The sequence below is a fragment of the Callithrix jacchus genome, chromosome 18, assembly GCF_049354715.1.
Source record: "Callithrix jacchus isolate 240 chromosome 18, calJac240_pri, whole genome shotgun sequence".
Classification (NCBI taxonomy): Eukaryota; Metazoa; Chordata; class Mammalia; order Primates; family Cebidae; genus Callithrix; species Callithrix jacchus.
In genome coordinates this window covers 29,909,486-29,927,186 of record NC_133519.1, presented here as the reverse complement: position 1 = coordinate 29,927,186, position 17,701 = coordinate 29,909,486, and the positions used below count along the sequence as shown (strand labels likewise).

Below are 17,701 nucleotides of genomic sequence, written 5' to 3'. Positions count from 1 at the left end.
ATGGAGTGAGTAGATATCAATTTCCTCAGTTTTTCACCTCCACATCTACAAACCTGTTTTTACCTGAAGTCATCTTCGACTCTTTCAATTCCATCTCATGGCATATAATGTTTCCGTCTATCTACCACCTTTTCCTGCCTCCTGGGGGCCTTGGTTCAGCAATTATTTCTCTTCAGTCCTTCCCCTGAAGGGTTTTTTTTTTTGCTCTTGCCCAGACTGGAGTGCACTGGCCCAATCGCAGCTCACTGCAACCTTCACCTCCCGGGTTCAAGCAATTCTCCTGTCTCAGCCTCCTGAGTGTCTGACACTACAGGCACCTGCTACCACTCCCAGCCTCATTTTTGTGTTTTTAGTAGAGATGGGGTTTCACCATATTGGCCAGGTTCGTCTCAAACCCCTGACTTCAAGTGATCCACCTGCCTTGACCTCCTGAAGTGCTGGGATTACAGGTGTGAGCCACTGCTCCTGGCCTTCCCTGAAGTTTAAAAGCAAATTCAAGCCTTTCTCATTTAGCAAAACAACAACAACCACCACAGTTCCCAAACCTGCAGCATCATCTCATTCCTTTTATTCGTGATCATCCTGCTTAAAGTTATCTGTGTTTTCTACAAACACTTCCTTAGTTCCATTATTTTTCAGTAAAGGTACTTTAGTTTTCCTATCTCTTCACTGAAACTACTTTCTCTGAGGTAACCAAAATTCTTCAAAATGCTAAATCTAATTGTCAAGAGGAGAGCTGTGGGACCCTTTCTGGATCTTGCTTCTGTCTCTCTGGCCAATCTGACTTGATCTCCTTCATTGGGTCTCATACTTTTTACTTACTCATTTTTTGTTGTTGTTCAATAAGAGTTCATCTTTCAGCACCCTCTCAATCTGCACTCTCTCTAGGTGATATCATTCCTTCCCATCTCTTTCACTGCTTCTAAATTAACTTCTGCAGTGCAGGTTCTCCTGAAGTCCAGGCCTAGAGGTCTTGCTGCCAATGGATATTCTCATCAAAATGTCTGATGGGCATTGCAGACTCCACAGATCACAACTGGTCTCAGTGTCTTCTCCCCACCGCACCCCACCCCACCCCCAAATCTGCTTCCTTTGTTTTTTCGATCTCAGTAAATGGGACAAGTTAAATAATGCCAGCAAAAAACCCACATGCCATTCCTCTTCTCCTAAGCCCCTCAAAATCCTGCTTATTTTACTCTCTTGACTCTTTTCGTTTCTCTCTCACATAGTTGTTGCAACAGTACCAAATCTGCCCTCCTTGTCTTCTTTTCAATTTGCTTTTAATCTTAGCCTTCCTAGTATTAACGTTCAGTTTCTATTCCAGTTAGGCAAATCTTAGTGAGGATCTATGTCCAAGAAGCCCAGATGGAGCTGGGTGGAGTGATCTAAGTAAGAGCATCTTATCCAAAGTTATAATGCATCATTCCAACTGGCAGATTTTGATACTGTGTCCAAAAGGATTAAAGGTCAAAATAATATCAGCAATGTAAGAGCAGAGATGAGTGGTGAGTCTCAGAACATGGAACAGAATTCAAATGAGGCAAAGAACCCTGTAGATCTCAGGGGATTTTAGAGTGTGAAGTAGGTGTGGATGGCTGAGTTACAATATGTGTAGTATGTGTGCCCTGTTTGTATTGTTTCTATGATAAATAATATGGGCTAACTGAAAGTCTTTAAAAGGCCAAATCAAATGGAGAGTTGCTCCCTGTACAATATTAAATACCACAGATGAAAGATACAAAGATTGAATTGAGTTGTAATTTACTTTGAAAAATGTGGCATTTTGTTGATGTGAACATGAAATGTTAAGTTACGTTTTTATATTTTTTTCTCAGCAAAATAAAATAAGAAATATGCATAGGCCAAAAAAAAGGAAAAAAGAAACGTCTTCTAGGGAAATACTGTTTTTCTACTACAAGGGAGTAGAATACTGGTTAAAAAAAAATCAGTGTCTTCCAGGATTCCAGATAATGTTTTATAATAATAATGGAGGACGTATGAAAGCTAAATGGTAGTTTATATCCTCCATAGGCATAGTTTTTATTTTATTCCTTCCTGCCACATTTAACCTTCTTAGTGATAATAGTATATACCAACACAGCCTTCCAGAACAAAATTAAATAATTCTTATAATAATAGAAATGTTTAATACAAGTATTTTTCACTGTTTCTTATCATATAATCTGCTAAGGCTGAGTCTGTAGCACATAATATGAATGAACTTTTTAGGCCCAATATAATTGACTCAGCCTTGACTGAGTTGAATATCCCAAATGTATAACTAGACTCTCATATTCTACCTTTGGGGCACTTGGCATAGAATCATAGAAAAGTGTGATTCATAAAACAACTGCCCAAAATGACCGAAGATCCTTTCCTCTTCTAATGTCAGTTGATTCCGTCTCCAAGTACCAAAGCTACAGAGGCAAAGGAGATTTACCTGGTGCTATGAGGAAAAGAAAAATACAACTACAGCTTTCATCTCTTCTCTGTGAAACCAAAGTACATCTACAAGAAAACCAGGGCTTCCCTTTTTTTTTTTTTTTTTCAGTGAGAGAAAATAGGTTGCATTTCTTGTGGGGAGTTCTTAGAGGCCCTGACACATTGTGAGCCACTTTCTGAAATTGCAAACAAGATCAAACAATATCTTGCAAAGCCCTGGGTATAATGAAAGAAAAACTCCTACTGTTTGTCTCAGGGAGTTCCCCGGGCAGAATGAGAAATCTGGCATGTTTATTTTACTTTTAAAACTAAAAAGAATGTCTTTTGTAGAGGTACTTCAATCTTTCAGCATCATTGGAAATGAAGTATTTCTTTTAGTGAATTTTCCATTTAACTGAAGATTTCTCTTTTAAGTTCTTTTATTTTTCTAAATATTAATGAAAAGATCTCTTAAAAAGTATATATTGTCTTGCCTTATTAAACAATATACTGGATTTCACAATGTAGATATATTTTAAAACATCATGTTTTACACAATAAGTATATACATTTTTGTCAAATAAATTTTAAAATGCAGTATAGCCATGGGGTATAATAAAATATGGTAGTTATTTTCTATGGTGATACTTGACATTTGGACAGAATGTAGAAACTATGTAGCCTGGGATAAAGACTTTACAAACTGCTGGGTGATGAGCAGGAGGAGGTGAGGCTGCTCCATGCACTGTCCTACTCATGGCTGGAGTGATATGGGGGCAAACATAGAGGTCCTGCTGGGGAAAGGGGTGAGTTATTTGAACATGTTGTCTTTGAGGTGCCATGTGCTAGTTGGCCAATGAGGATTAAATGAGCAACTTGAAATGCCCTAATCCTCAGTTTACCATGTGTTAAATGGAGATAGTAACAATTTATATCTCAAAGAAATATTTTGTGGAATTCAGAAATTTATAAATTATATGGCACAGTACACTGTGATCAAAAGTTACATTAAAAAAAAAACAAAAACAATACGCTGGATAGCATTTAACACTCTCTTAACGACTTTGAGTCATCATGATATTAATTACTAAATTGCACTTACCTGAGTGGATTTTTAAATATATAAAGGTATTTGTCACCACAGTATGCTGCCTTACGTTGCTCTAAATACTGTGGCCTTTCTGGGCAGATCTTAACTGTCACATAATACTACTGAATCTTCAACAAACCCCTTATTCTCAGATACATTAAAGAGACCTGAATAAGCAGATATACTATGTTTATGAATCAGAAGATTCAATATTTAAAAGATATCAATTATACAAAAATTAATATATTGATTCAGTGTTATCTCAATTAAAATCTTAGCAGACTTTTTTGTGGAAATTGACAAGCTGATTCTAAAATTTACATGTAAATGCAAAAGATGAGAATAGCCAACAAGTTTTAAAAAGAAGAACAAAGTTGGAAGACTCATATTACCTGATTTTAAAAATTGTATAGCCGTAAAGCTATCACCATAAAGCTATAGTAATGAAGACAGTAGAGTACTGATCTAGGGAGAGACTTATAGGTAGTGGAATAGGCAAGATAATTCAGAAATATACCCACTTTTGTATATAATCAATTGATTTTCAGCAAAAGATGCCAAGACAATTTAAAAAGAAAATATTTTTTTTTTATTTTTGAGACAGAGTCTCACTCTGTTGCCAGGTGCCAGGCTGGAGTGCAATGGCACAATCCACTGCAACCTCCGCCTCCTGCATTCAAGCAATTCTCCTGCCTCAGCCTCCCGAGTAGCTGGGACTACAGGCGTGCGCCACCATGCCCAGCTAATTTTTGTATTTTTAGTAGAGACGGGGTTTCACCATGTTGGCCAGGATGGTCTCAATCTCTTGACCTCATGATCCACCCGCCTCAGCTTCCCAAAGTGCTGGGATTACAGGCTTGAGCCACCGCGACTGGCCAATAAACTTTTTAAACAAATAGTCCCAGAACAGTTGGTTATCCTTTTGCAATAAGTGAGCTTTGACTTTTTACCTCACAATGTACACAATTAACTCTAAATAGATCATAGATCTAAATGGAGGAGTTAAAACTATTCTCAAAGAAAATATATAGGACAAAATCTACATGATTTGGATTTGGCAATAACTTTTATATATGAAACCAAAAGCATATTTAATAAAAGAAAAAGTAAATTAAACTTTAAGTTAAAAATTTTGCTTTGTGAGTAACACTGAAGAACAAATGAAAAGACAACCCATAGACTTGGAGAAAATATTTTCCAACTAAATATCTGATAAATAATTTATTTCTAGAATATACAAAACAAGTTTTAAAATTCAACAAAAGGGAACAAATATCCCAATTTTTTAAATGGTCAAAAGATCTGAACATATACTTCACTAAATAAAATATGTGGATGGCAAATAAACATAGAAATGCATGATATCATTAGTTATGAGAGAATTGCAAATTAAAACCGTGATGATATACCACCAAATGCCTGTTAAAATGTCTTGAGGAAAACCTGACAACACCAAAGGCTGACAAAGACATAGAACAACAGGAACTTTCATTCACTGCTGGCGGGAATGCAAAATGGTATAGTCCTTTGGTAAAATGTGACAGTTTCTTTAAAAGTTAAACACACACTTGCCATTGATCTAGTAATCCCAATCTTAATTATTTGTTTAGGAAAATGGAAAAAATTCATTCACAAAATCCTACATATAAAATGTTTATATTTTGTGCTTTATTCATAATCACCCCAAACTGGAAAGAACCAAGATGCCCTTCATCGGGTGAATGCATAAACAAACTGGTATAGTCATAGAATGGAAAATTATTCAATAAGAAATATAAACTATTGATTCATGAAATATCACAAACAAATCTTCAGAGCATTTTTCTGAGTGAAAAGAAGCCAGATCCCAAAGGTTATATGTATGATTCTATGTGTGACATTCTTGAAAAGACAAAATTATAGACACGAACAGAAAAACGATCATTTGATACCAGAGATTTGAGGAAGTGGGAGGAGTTGACTACAAATGGGCTGCACAAGGGAATTTTTGGAGTGACAAAACTGATGTATGTGGTACTATGGTGATGAGTATCATCACTGCGCTCTAGCTAAAACCTATAGAAGTGTACATTACAGAGAATGAACTTCACTGTATGCAAATTTAAAAAATCACCCAAGATATTGAGGGGATCCCAGGATGGAATGCAGAATGTATCAAATGAATCTCATTGTGTTATGAATGAGATCTCTTTCCTCAAAGGGATAGAGGAAAATCATGCTATCTCAGACCAGAGGAGATATAAAAACAAAATGCAGTAGAGTATTCTGGGTTGGCTCCTGGAACAGCAAAAAGCATGGATAGAGAAACTGAGGAAATCCACACAGAATCTGGAGTTTAGTGAATCGTTATATACCAATGTCAGTTCCTTAGTTTTGGTAAATGCACTATTGCAGTGTAAAATTAGGCCAGGCGCGGTGGCTCACGCCTGTAATCCCAGCACTTTGGGAGGCTGAGGCGGGTGGATCACGAGGTCAAGAGATCGAGACCATCCTGGTCAACAAGGTGAAACCCCGTCTCTACTAAAAATACAAAAATTAGCTGGGCATGGTGGTGCGCGCCTGTAGTCCCAGCTACTTGGGAGGCTGAGGCAGGAGAATCACTTGAAACCAGGAGGCGGAGGTTGCGGTGAGCCGAGATCACACCATTGCACTCCAGCCTGGGTAACGAGCAAAACTCCATCTCAAAAAAAAAAAATTATAGAATGGAGGAAACTGAAATTAGGTGAGAGATATATGGGAGCTCTGCAACTTTCCCGCACTCAAATTATTCCTAGATAAAAAGTTTAATAAATATTATGAATCAGTAGTATATACTATATACTGATTTTATATATTCTGAACTTTTAGATCCTGAAATAAATGATCGAATAATTAAATGAGGGAAAATGAACAAATCTTTCTTACAAATTATTTTCAGATAATAAACATAGAAGCAATGAGGGGAATACCAAATCACCATTAGAACAGCAAAGTAATAGTTGCTGCAGGCAAGGTCCATGATGAACACTAAATTTAGTGAGTGAAACTTTAAGGAAGAATAATATTCACAAAGCTTCAAAGGAACTCCCCCAAATGTTTGTTGTTATGATGGTTTTAAGGTATCTCCACAAATCTTTGATACTCCTTCCTCCAGCAGGTGGAGGTAAATTCTCACCCCTTCTGTGGAGATTGGCCTCAATTCGTACTTCTAATAAGTAGAGTATGGACATGGGAAAATAGTAACTTTACAATGGAGAAACCTTGCAGACATCACCTTAGACAAGTGATCAAAATTAACATCACCAGTAACAAGTCATGTTGCTATCGGGTACTGATGTGATGAAAAGGGCATTTCATCTGTGGGTTATTCTTGCTCATGAGTAAGTATTGTGAATATTTGTGGGTTATTCTAACTCATGAGTAAGTATTGTGAATATTTGTGGGTTATTCTAGCTCATGAGTAAGTATTGTGAATATTTGTGGGTTATTCTAGCTCATGAGTAAGTATTGTGAATATTTGTGGGTTATTCTAGCTCATGAGTAAGTATTGTGAATATTTGTGGGTTATTCTAGCTCATGAGTAAGTATTGTGAATATTTGTGGGTTATTCTAGCTCATGAGTAAGTATTGTGAATATTTGTGGGTTATTGTAGCTCATGAGTAAGTATTGTGAATATTTGCGCTTGCAGTGAGCACTCTGGCTGGCAGAGCTGGAGAGATTTGATTTGGAAAAGACCACCTTTCTCACGGACACTCTTCTTCCCTCCTAACCCTGAAACCATGCTGCACCAAATGCCATTTATCTGTCGTGTGACTTAATAACTCATACAGACATTTGTGCCTTGACATCAAAATTTTATTCCTGTAAGTTGCCTCTTTTTTAAGGGAAAATGAAAATACTGCCGAGGAGTGTTAGTAATTCAACTGGAGCACAGGTTCTTGAAGGCAGGAACTTGGTCTCATGTCTTTTGTATTGCTCTACAAGCTCAGTACATGGTACATAGGGGTAAATTTAGGGCCAAATTGAGCACATACTTTCTTCTGTGGGCTGAGCAATTAGAATTTGCATAAGAGAGATGAAAAAGGTACTTCCAGTGGGTCAAGGCAGGGCAGAATAATGGACTAGTGAGAATGCTAGATTGGAGATAGGTTCGGAAGGCTGCAAGAAGTGGTGAAAAGGACAGCAGAGAAAGAAAACTGAAAACAACTTCACCTATTCCCTAATTTTGCCTCCTGTGAGCCCTATGATGGGAAGTAGCCATTATAATAGTAGCATTTACATAGCACACATCAAAGGATTTTCACAGATATCCCCACTGATGTTTCATAGGGACCAGAGAGGTAAGGATTCTCAGAGACCAAGGTTAACCAGGTTAAGATCTCAAACCAGATCTTAACTTTCCAAACCCGGGGTTATTCCCCAACTGCTACCTCCACCCTACAACCAGAGACTAACCGCATGGGAATGGGTTTGAGAAGGAAGGGCTTTTAAAAAATCATTTATATTGAAAAGATGAGAGGAAGCTCACTTTACCTGATGACTTAGAACTAGAAAGTGCTGCCCTTCACACACACTAGGACGTCTCTGCTATGAAGACACGTAGACACATCATTCTCTCAGCCTCTGGCTGTTGTAGCATATGCTGGGAGAATAAAGGGTGAGGACAAAGGTCTACATCTCATTCTGCACCAAAGCCCTATGTCCTTCCCTACTGAGTCACCCAGGAGTGACTTAAGACCTTTGTCAACTGCACCTAAGACCTTTGTCACACTATCTCAAACTTACCAGAAAGTTGTTGACAGAATGCCCCATTACATCTGAAAGCTTTAGTATGTATTCATAACGAATAAGGAAATTCTCCTATATAGCCACAAAATGACCATCAAAATCAAGAAATTAACACTGGGATATTTCTTTTCTTTCTTTCTTTTTTCTTTTTCTTTTTCTTTTTCTTTTTTTTTTTTTTTTGAGATGGAGTTTTGCGCTGTCACCCAGGCTGGAGTGAAGTGGTGCGATCTCAGCTCACTGCAACCTCTCCCCTACCCCTCAGGCTCAAGTGATTCTCCTGCTTCAGCCTCCTGAGTAGCTGGGATTATAGGCACCTGCCACCATCAGGCCTGGCTAATTTTTGTGTTTTTGGTAGAGACAGGGTTTCACCATGTTGGCTAAGCTGGTCTTGAACTCCTGACTTCAGGTGATCCACCTGCCTTGGCCTCCCAAAGTGCTAGAATTATAGTCCTAGAATTCTATAGAATTATAGAATTATAATTATAGAATTATAGCACTATAGAATTATAGGTCTAGAATTATAGGAATTATAACACAGGAATTATAGGTATAGAATTATAGGAATTATAACACTGGGATAGTTCTGTATTCTATTCTAACCCTCGCTAAAGTTTCAGCAATTGTTCCAATGGTATCTGTTAGAGGAGAAGGATCCAGTTCAGGATTACGTGTTGCATTTAGTTGTGTCTCTTTAGATTACCTTCATTTTTAGTCTTCTTAACTTTCATGACCTTGACACTTCTGAAGATTGCAAGTTTGTTATTTCGTAGAGTGTTTTTTTCAATTTGATTTTATATAATATTTGATTAGATTATATTAGATTCACGAATCTTATCATTGAATCATTTTGAGATTCAGGTTATTCTTCAGCAAATATAGCACTGAAGTGATGCTGTGTTCTTATTTCTTCCTATCAGATGACATACAATTTTGATTTGTCACATTACTGATTATGTTAATTTGGTTCTTTGATTAACGTGATATTTTTCAGGCTTGCCAGGGTAAAGTTACTCTTTTTTTCTTTGTAATTCATATGTATTTTGTGGAACAATGCTTTCAGATTATGTAAATATTCTATTCATCATAAAACTTTATTTCTTTATATCAACATAAGTTCATAGATTTCTATTTTATTCCATAGATTAAATGCATTACATTTAATGTATCCCTCCCTCCCTCCCTCCCTCCCTTCCTCCCTTCTGAGGCAGGTCTCCCCCTGTTGTCCAGGTTGGAGAATAGTAAAACAATCTTTGCTGACTGCAACCTCTGCCTCCTGGGCTCAAGCCATCCTCCCACCTCAGCCTCCTAAATAGCTGGGACTACAAATGTGCACCACCATGTCTGGCTAATTTATATATATGTAGAGACACGGTTTTGCTATGTTGCCCAGGCTGGTCTGGAACACCTGGGATCAAGCAATTCACCTGCCTCAGCCTCCCAGAGTGCTGGGATTATAGGAGTGAGCCACCAAGCCTGGGCTGAAATGATATTTAGAAATCATAATCTGAAAGCTAGATGTGTTCACTGTCCTTGAGGTATCCCAGCTCCTAGATGAGACACAACTAGTTAGCAATATAGATATAGATACAGATCTATCTATCCATCCATCCGTCCATCCATCTATCTCTGTGTTTATACATACACACTTTCATCATATTTACTTCTTTACATAATCTACATATATATTAACTACATATATATTTATCTACATATATATTAAAATCTATATTTTCATGCCAATATATACATATATATTAAACATATACATTTTATATATATATATTAAAATCTGTATTTCATGCCAATACCTCCAATTGCAGTTCAACATTATATGGTTCCGGCTCCTATTATCCTGAGTATTTTTTCTTATTTATCAACTCCTCTGTTTATAACCAATCTCCTGTTTCCACCACCTCAATCCCTAAACAGATCCCTGACTACCACCGTCTGAGCTCAGATATTCTGTGCTTGATCGCATCCTCAAGCTGGAACCCTCTGTGGCCTCATAGACTCCAATACTTCCTTGTTCAGATTACAACACTCAACACACTTGGGAGCAGACACCACATGCACCTATGAATACCCTCATCAACCTGCTTAGACTCTGACATCCACACCAGGCTGCCCTCCCATGCAGACCCCTTCTTTATCCATCACCTGGGCTCCCACATCCCATCCTACACTACCCTTGGTGTTGATGTGCTCTGCATCTTTCTTGGGCTCTCATACATCATGACCTTCCTTCCAGCTCTCTCTAAGGATGTCCAGTTCACACATTCTTGGTGGTACCCTTCTCTGCTGGGCCACCATTGTGGTAGAGGCCTTACTAACACTACTCATGCCCAAGTGCGCACACTAGCCTGGCCTTCTTCAGGGATACCCTTCTCACCTTTCTTTGGCCACGGCTCCTGTGTGGATGCCAGACTCATCACTCATTAACTCCAACTTCTTGCATCAAGATATTCTTCTTTCACTACCACATTTAAATGCCTATCTTACTGAGCCTACTTACTGGCTTTTGGACTACATTTCTTGGGAAGGAAAAGGGGAAGAGGATCATACTATTTTTGAGATTTTATTTTTACTCTTTCTTATTTCAAGATTCCATTGCAAGAGAAGTAACCTGGACTCCACATAGAGAGGCAACTGAGCATAAAGTTAAAGTAAATTTATCATTAAGGTTTTAAAATAATTGGGAAGAAAAGTAGAATTAAGGAAGCCTAACATAAAATGGCCTTTGAAAAATTCTTAAGAGACTTTAAGTTTCCTTTTGTAAAAAGGAAAAGTTCAGATTTATTTCTCCAAGCTCCTAATATGTTGATGCCTGTGCTCTGTCAAAATTGTTTACCTTTCCAAAGTAAGTTTAGACTCTGGGGTCTTCAGAAAAACCATCTTTATAAATTCTGGCTTTTGTATCTCTTCACCATGACTCTCCAAAGCAAAAATTCTGAATCATTTGATTATAAATGATCTTTGATAATGAAATGCCATATGTTATTTTCTAATTGTTTTCCATGTATAATAATAGACTGCTCCACAAATTTGTAAAATTTTATGCATAGCCCCCTGCAGGGTCTACAGAAGGTTAAGTTCACAAACAGTGCTCATTAAGCTGGGTTTGATGCAAACTGATACTTCAAAAAGAGGAAAACAAGTTGCTGAGCCAAGAGTCAGGAAGGGAACTTCCCTTCATATCACCCTTTCTCTCCAACCCCTTCACCACTCTGACTTCATCCCTATCACCAGCCTCCGTGTTCATCTACAGTCATTCGTATTGTTATTATCTGAGGCATAAATGAGGTGAAAGTCCATCTATTAATATTACATGCTGGGCAATACTTGAAGAGACACATGAGTTACTGTCACAGTCACTAGGGAACCAGCAAATTGTACCACAATTGATGTGCTTATCTTTGGCCAATGACAGGAGAGCATTGGAATTTCCCTGGGCATCTGAGAGGAATGGTGGAAGCTGAAGACAGGATGAGAGGAGAGAAATGAATTTTCAGCAGTGCAAACTTAAGACTGTTTTAAGAGGGCCAGAGACGTCAGTTGCATTTTTCCTTTTAAATACTATATTATTTCTTTGGCTGTGAATGCAATGAATGGAGATTTGGCTTTTCCTGTATCACTGTTTACCTTGGCTTCATTGACAATGTCTTGAAGCTTCAATAGACATACCTTATAGTAGATCTTGTGGTATGACTTATATCTCATATCATCTAAAATCAGTAAAGGAAATGCACATTTATTCTGCTGGAAGAAATCTGCCTTCAAAGAAATCATGGTTTTCTTAATAGAATAATAATAGTAATAATATTATTCTCACATATTAAATTACACTTGTTTTGGGTTGGCAATAATGTTATTAAGATATTTAAAGAATTTTGTGATTAAATAATATTTGCATTTTCTATGATCTTTTTTTAAAAAACGCATTATCGAAGTATGATTGATATATGAAAAGTGGTACATATTTTTTGTATAGAATTTGGTGAGTTAGAGATACATATACGTGATTAAACCATCACCTCAATTCATGCCATAAACATATCATCGTCCCCAAAAGTTTCCTTCTGCTCTGCTTATTTATTATTTTGTGATTAAAAACATTTAACATAAGGTCTGCCCTCTTAGCAAATTTTAAAACATGTGATACACCCTTGTTAACTACAGGCAGGTCAGTAGATTTCTCTGACTTACTCATCTTGCAAACTGAAACTTTGTACCCTTTGACAAACATATCCTTGTGTCTCCCTCCTCCCAGCTCCTGGCAACTACACTTCTACTCTCTGCTTCTATGAGTTTAACTATTTTCAATTTCTCATATAAGTAGGATTGTATAGTATTTTTCCTTCTGTATCTTGCTTATTTCATTTAGTAGAAAGTTCTCCAAGTTCATCCATGTAGTTGCAAATAAAAGAATTTCCTCTTCTTTAAAGCTAAATAATATTTTATTGCATGCATACATCATATTTTCTTTTTTGAGATGGAGTTTCACTCTTGTTACCCAGGCTGGACTGCAGTGGCGCGATCTCGGCTCACCGCAACCTCCACCTCCTGGGTTCAGGCAATTCTCCTGCCTCAGCCTCCTGAGTAGCTGGGATTACAGGCATGTGCCACTATGCCCAGCTAATTTTTTGTATTTTTAGTAGAGACGGGGTTTCACCATGTTGACCAGGATAGTCTCGATCTCTTGACCTCGTGATCCACCCGCCTTGGCCTCCCAAAGTGCTGGGATTACAGGCTTGAGCCACCGCTCTCGGCCTCATCATATTTTCTTAATCCATTCACTCCTCAGTGAACAATTAGGTTGCCTTCATGTTTCGGCTATTGTGATTAAGTCTGCAATCAATGTGGGAGTGCAGCTACCTACCTCTTTAAGGTCCTGATTTCAATTCTTTTGAACATATATCCAGAAGGGGGATTGCTGGATAATATGATAGTTCTATTATTCATTTTTTGAGGCACCTCCATACTGTCTTCTATAGTGGCTATACCAATTCATATTTTCATGAGCAATATATAAAGGTTGCCTTTCTCCACATCTTCACTAACATTTATCTTTCTTTTTAAAAAATCCATTCTAACAGTTGTGAGGTGATATCTCATTGTGGTTTTGATTTTCATTTTCTTGATAATTTGTGCTATTGAACACATTTTCATATATCTTTTGGCCACTAGTTTCCTTTGGAAAAAAATTCTATTCAATTCCTTTTTTCCACTTAAAAAGAAATCAACTTTCATTTGAGATACAAGAAGTTTGTTACATGGGTATATTGTGTTATGCTGAGGTTTGGGGTTTTGATTTCATCACACAGCATAGTATCCAATAGATAGTCTTTCAACCCATACCCACCTCCCTTTTCCTCCCTCATCCACAGTGTCCATGTATGCTCACTGTTTGTCTCTCACGTATAAGTGAAGACATGCAGTATTTGATTTTGTTTCTGCATTAATTTGCTTAGGATTATGGTCTCTAGTTGCATCCATGTTGCTCCAAAGGACATTATTTCATTCTTTTTTATGGCTGCATACTATTTCATGGTTTGTATGTACCTCATTTTCTTTATCCAACCTACCATTGATGGGCACCTAGGTTGGTTCCATGTCTTTGATATTGTGAATAGCATGGCAATGAACGTGCAAATGCATGGATCTTTTTCTTAGAATAATTTATTTTCTTTTGGTTATACACCCAGTAATGGGATTGCTGGGTTTAATGGTAGTTTCGTTTTGAGTTACTTGAGAAATCTCCAAACAGTGTTCCTTAATGGCTAAACTAATTTACATTCCCACCAACAGTGCATACATGTTCCATTTTCTCCGCAGCCTTACCAGCATCTGTTATTTTTTGACTTTTTGATAGCCATTCTGACTGGTGTGAGATGGCAGCTCACTGTGGTTTTGATTTGCATTTCTCTGATGATTAGTGATGATAAACATTTTTGTCATATGTCCTTTTGGCTGCTTGCATTTTTTTTTTTTGAGAAGTATCTGTTCATGTCCTTTGCCCATTTATTAGTGGGGTTGTTTTTCAGTTGTTGATTTATGTTTCTTGTAGATTCTAAATGTTAGAAATTTGTTAGATGCATAGTTTGCAAATATTTTCTCCCACTCTATAAGTTGTCTGTTTACTCGGTCGATAGCACAAGCTCTTTCATTTGTTCTCACTTGTCAATTTTTGTTTTTATTGCAATTGCTTTTGGGGGCTTAGCCAAAAATTTTTTGTCAAGGCCAATGTTGAGAAGGGGTATTTCCTAAGTTTTCTTTTAGGATTTTTATAGTTTGATGTCTTACATTTAAATCTTTAATCCATCTTAAGTTAATTTTTGTATATGGTGAAAGAGAAGGGTCCAGTTTTATTCTTCTGCATATGGCTAGCCAGTTATTCCAGTACCACTTAATGAATAAGGCCTTCTTTTCCCATTGCTTGTTTTTGTTAGCCTTGTTAAACATCAGAGGGTTATAGGTGTGCAGCTTTATTTCTGAGTTTCTTTGATATTCCATTGGTTTATGTGTCTGTTTTTATACCAATACCATGCTGTTTTGGTTACTGTAGCCTTATAGCATAATTTAAAGTCAGGTAGTGTGATGCTTTTGGCTTTATTCTTTTTGTGTAATACTGCTTTGACTATTAGGGTTTTTTTTGTTTTATTGAATATTAGGAGAGTTTTTGTCTATTTCTGTGAAAAATGACATTGGTAGTTTTCTAGAAATAGCACTGAATTTGTAAATTGCTTTGGGTAGTATGACCATTTGAACTATATTGATTCTTCTGATCCATAAGCATGAAGTGTTTTTTTTTTTTCATTTATTTGTTTCATCTCTGTTTTCTTTCCTCAGAGTTTTGTAGTTCCCCTTGTAGAAATATTTCACCTCCTTGGTTAGCTGTATTCCTACATACTTCATTTTCTTTGTGGCTATTGTGAGTGGGATTGTGTCCTTGATTTGACTTTCAGCCCAGAGTTATTGGTGTGTAGAAAACCTACTAATGTTTGTATGTTGAATTTGTGTCTTGAAACTTTACTAAAGTCGCTTATCAGTTCTAGGGCTCTTGTGGCAGAGTTATTAAGGGTTTTCTAGGAATAGTAGAATATTTTCAGTGAAGAGAGAAAGTTTCATGTCTTCTTTTTCTGTTTGGATGGCTTTTCTTTTTCTTGCCTGATTATTCTGGACTTCCAGTACTATGTTGAGTAAGGGTGGTAAGAGTGGTCATCCTTGGCTTGTTCCAGTTCTCAAAGAGAATAGTTCCAGTTTTGCCCCTTTAGTATGATGTTGGCTGTGGGTTTGTCATAGATGGCTTTTATTTTGAGGTATGTTTATTCTATGCCTAGTTAAGGGTTTTTATCATGAAGGGATGTTGAATTTTGTTAAAAGATTTTCCTGTATCTATTGAGATGATTGTATAATTTTTGTTTTTAATTTTGTTTATGTGGTGAATCACATTTATTGATTTGCATATGTTGAAACAACCTTGCTTCCCAGGAATAAAGCCTACTTGATTGTGATGAATTAACTTTTTGATGTGCTGCTGGATATAGTCCGCTAGTATTTTGTTGAAAACTTTTGTGTCTACAATTATCAGGAATATTGACTTGAACTTTTTCTTTCTCATTGTGTTTCTGCAAGATTTTTGTATTGGGCTGATACCAGTTTCATAGAATGAGTTGGAGAGGAGCCTCTTCATTTGAATTTTTTGGACTAGTTTCAGTAAGATTAGTACTTGTTCTTTGTACATATGGTAGAATTTGGCTGGAAATCCATCTGATCCAGGGCTTTTTGGGTGGGGGGGTTGGTATGGATTGTATTACTGATTCAAGTTTAGTCTATTCAGGATTTCAGTCTCTTTCTGATTCAATTCTGGGAGATTGTATGTTTCCAGGAATTTATTCATTTCCTCAAGATTTTCTAACTTGTGTGCATAGAGTTGCTCACAGAAGTCTCTGAGGATCTTTTGTATTCTGTGGGATTCATTGTAATGTCATCTTTGTCATTTCTGATTGTACTTACTTGAATATTCTCTTGTTTTTTTAAACCAGCCAGCAATCTATCTTGTTTATTCTTTTAAAAAATAAAATCTTGGTTCCATTGATTTTTTTTCTTTGTATCATTTTCCTGCTTTTTAAGCGGCAGTGTGTTTTTGTTTTGTTTGTTGCTACTGAGTTATAGAAGTATCTTAAATATTTTGGGTCTTAACTCTTGATCAGATATATAGTTTCTAAATATTTTTCTATTTTTTAAATTGCAGTGCTTAGAACAAATCTTGAGTAGAATATAACATGGAATTTGGGCACATTTTTGCTTTAGGGGCTTCAGATTTTGAACTTATGTATGAAATAAGGTAAAAGTTAACAGTTGAATATATTTAATTAAATAATTATTAATTATCTACTGTCACTACCTTGTGATTGGGAATAGAAAAGAGTGAGCAGAGAGTAAAGAGACAAACTCTCTGTCCTTCAGGACCTTACAATTCAATGGAAGAGGGAGAAATTAAAGAAGAAACCAGCAAAATATAATTTATATAAAATAGAGGCATGTTGTATTAGGAATAAATCAGAAGGAGAAATTAATTCTTTCAGAGAGAATAAAGTTCTCCAAATAAGATTGATTCATGAGTTCTCCTTATATATGAAATAAGGTACAAGTTATCAGTTGAGGTATGCTCCTTCTATGCCTAGTCTGTTGAGGGTTTTTATCAACCCTTTGCCAAGGTCTAAAAGTATCGAAGTGTAAGAATTCAGAGAAAGACAGACTGAGAGCGCAAGACCCATGAGGTATATGGTAATAAATAATTCTGGAGAGGCAGTTTGGGATTAGATCATGATTTCTTGGGCTCTTGAATAGGAGTTTATACTTTATTCTAATCACAGCACAGAGACTTGTGAGGAAGTGAGTGGCATGCACTGATTACCAGTTTGGGGACTGAGTGATGTAAGGGATGGGAGTTTGTGTTATAAAGTAAATTTAATTAGAGCTTATCCATTTATTTATTCCACAGACATTTATTGAGCACCCAATAATCGCTGGTGATACTCAATCTAATAAGATGTAGCTTCCACGATTGAGAAGATTTTGACCTAGTGAGGGAGATAGTGTCATGTAGTCACTGCCATGATAGTGGTAGCACAGGGTACATTTAAACTGAAGCACAGAAAAGCTAATTTTCCCAAGGTCACACCTCTTAATCAGTTGCATAGATAAGCCATGGACTCACCAGTGCACTTCAGGGTCTGTGAGCTTACCTATTCAGGTAAGCTAGATTCAGAGACATACATTTGGATATGAGATATGGTGAAGTCAATGACTTTACCTAGTCAGTCTGACCTCATACCCTGGCCTGAGAAGTATAATTTTACACATGTGATTTCATCTACCCTCTTTATGCAAACTTGAGGGAGCAGGATACATAAGAGCTA

The 17,701-nt window shown here is 36.8% G+C and overlaps 1 protein-coding gene across 3 annotated transcripts in view; it reads left to right on the top strand.

Moving 5' to 3' along the window:
* The window catches only part of LOC128930103 (uncharacterized), a 346,098-nt gene that overhangs the window by 72,255 nt on the left and 256,142 nt on the right, over window positions 1-17,701 (top strand). The window lies entirely within an intron of this gene.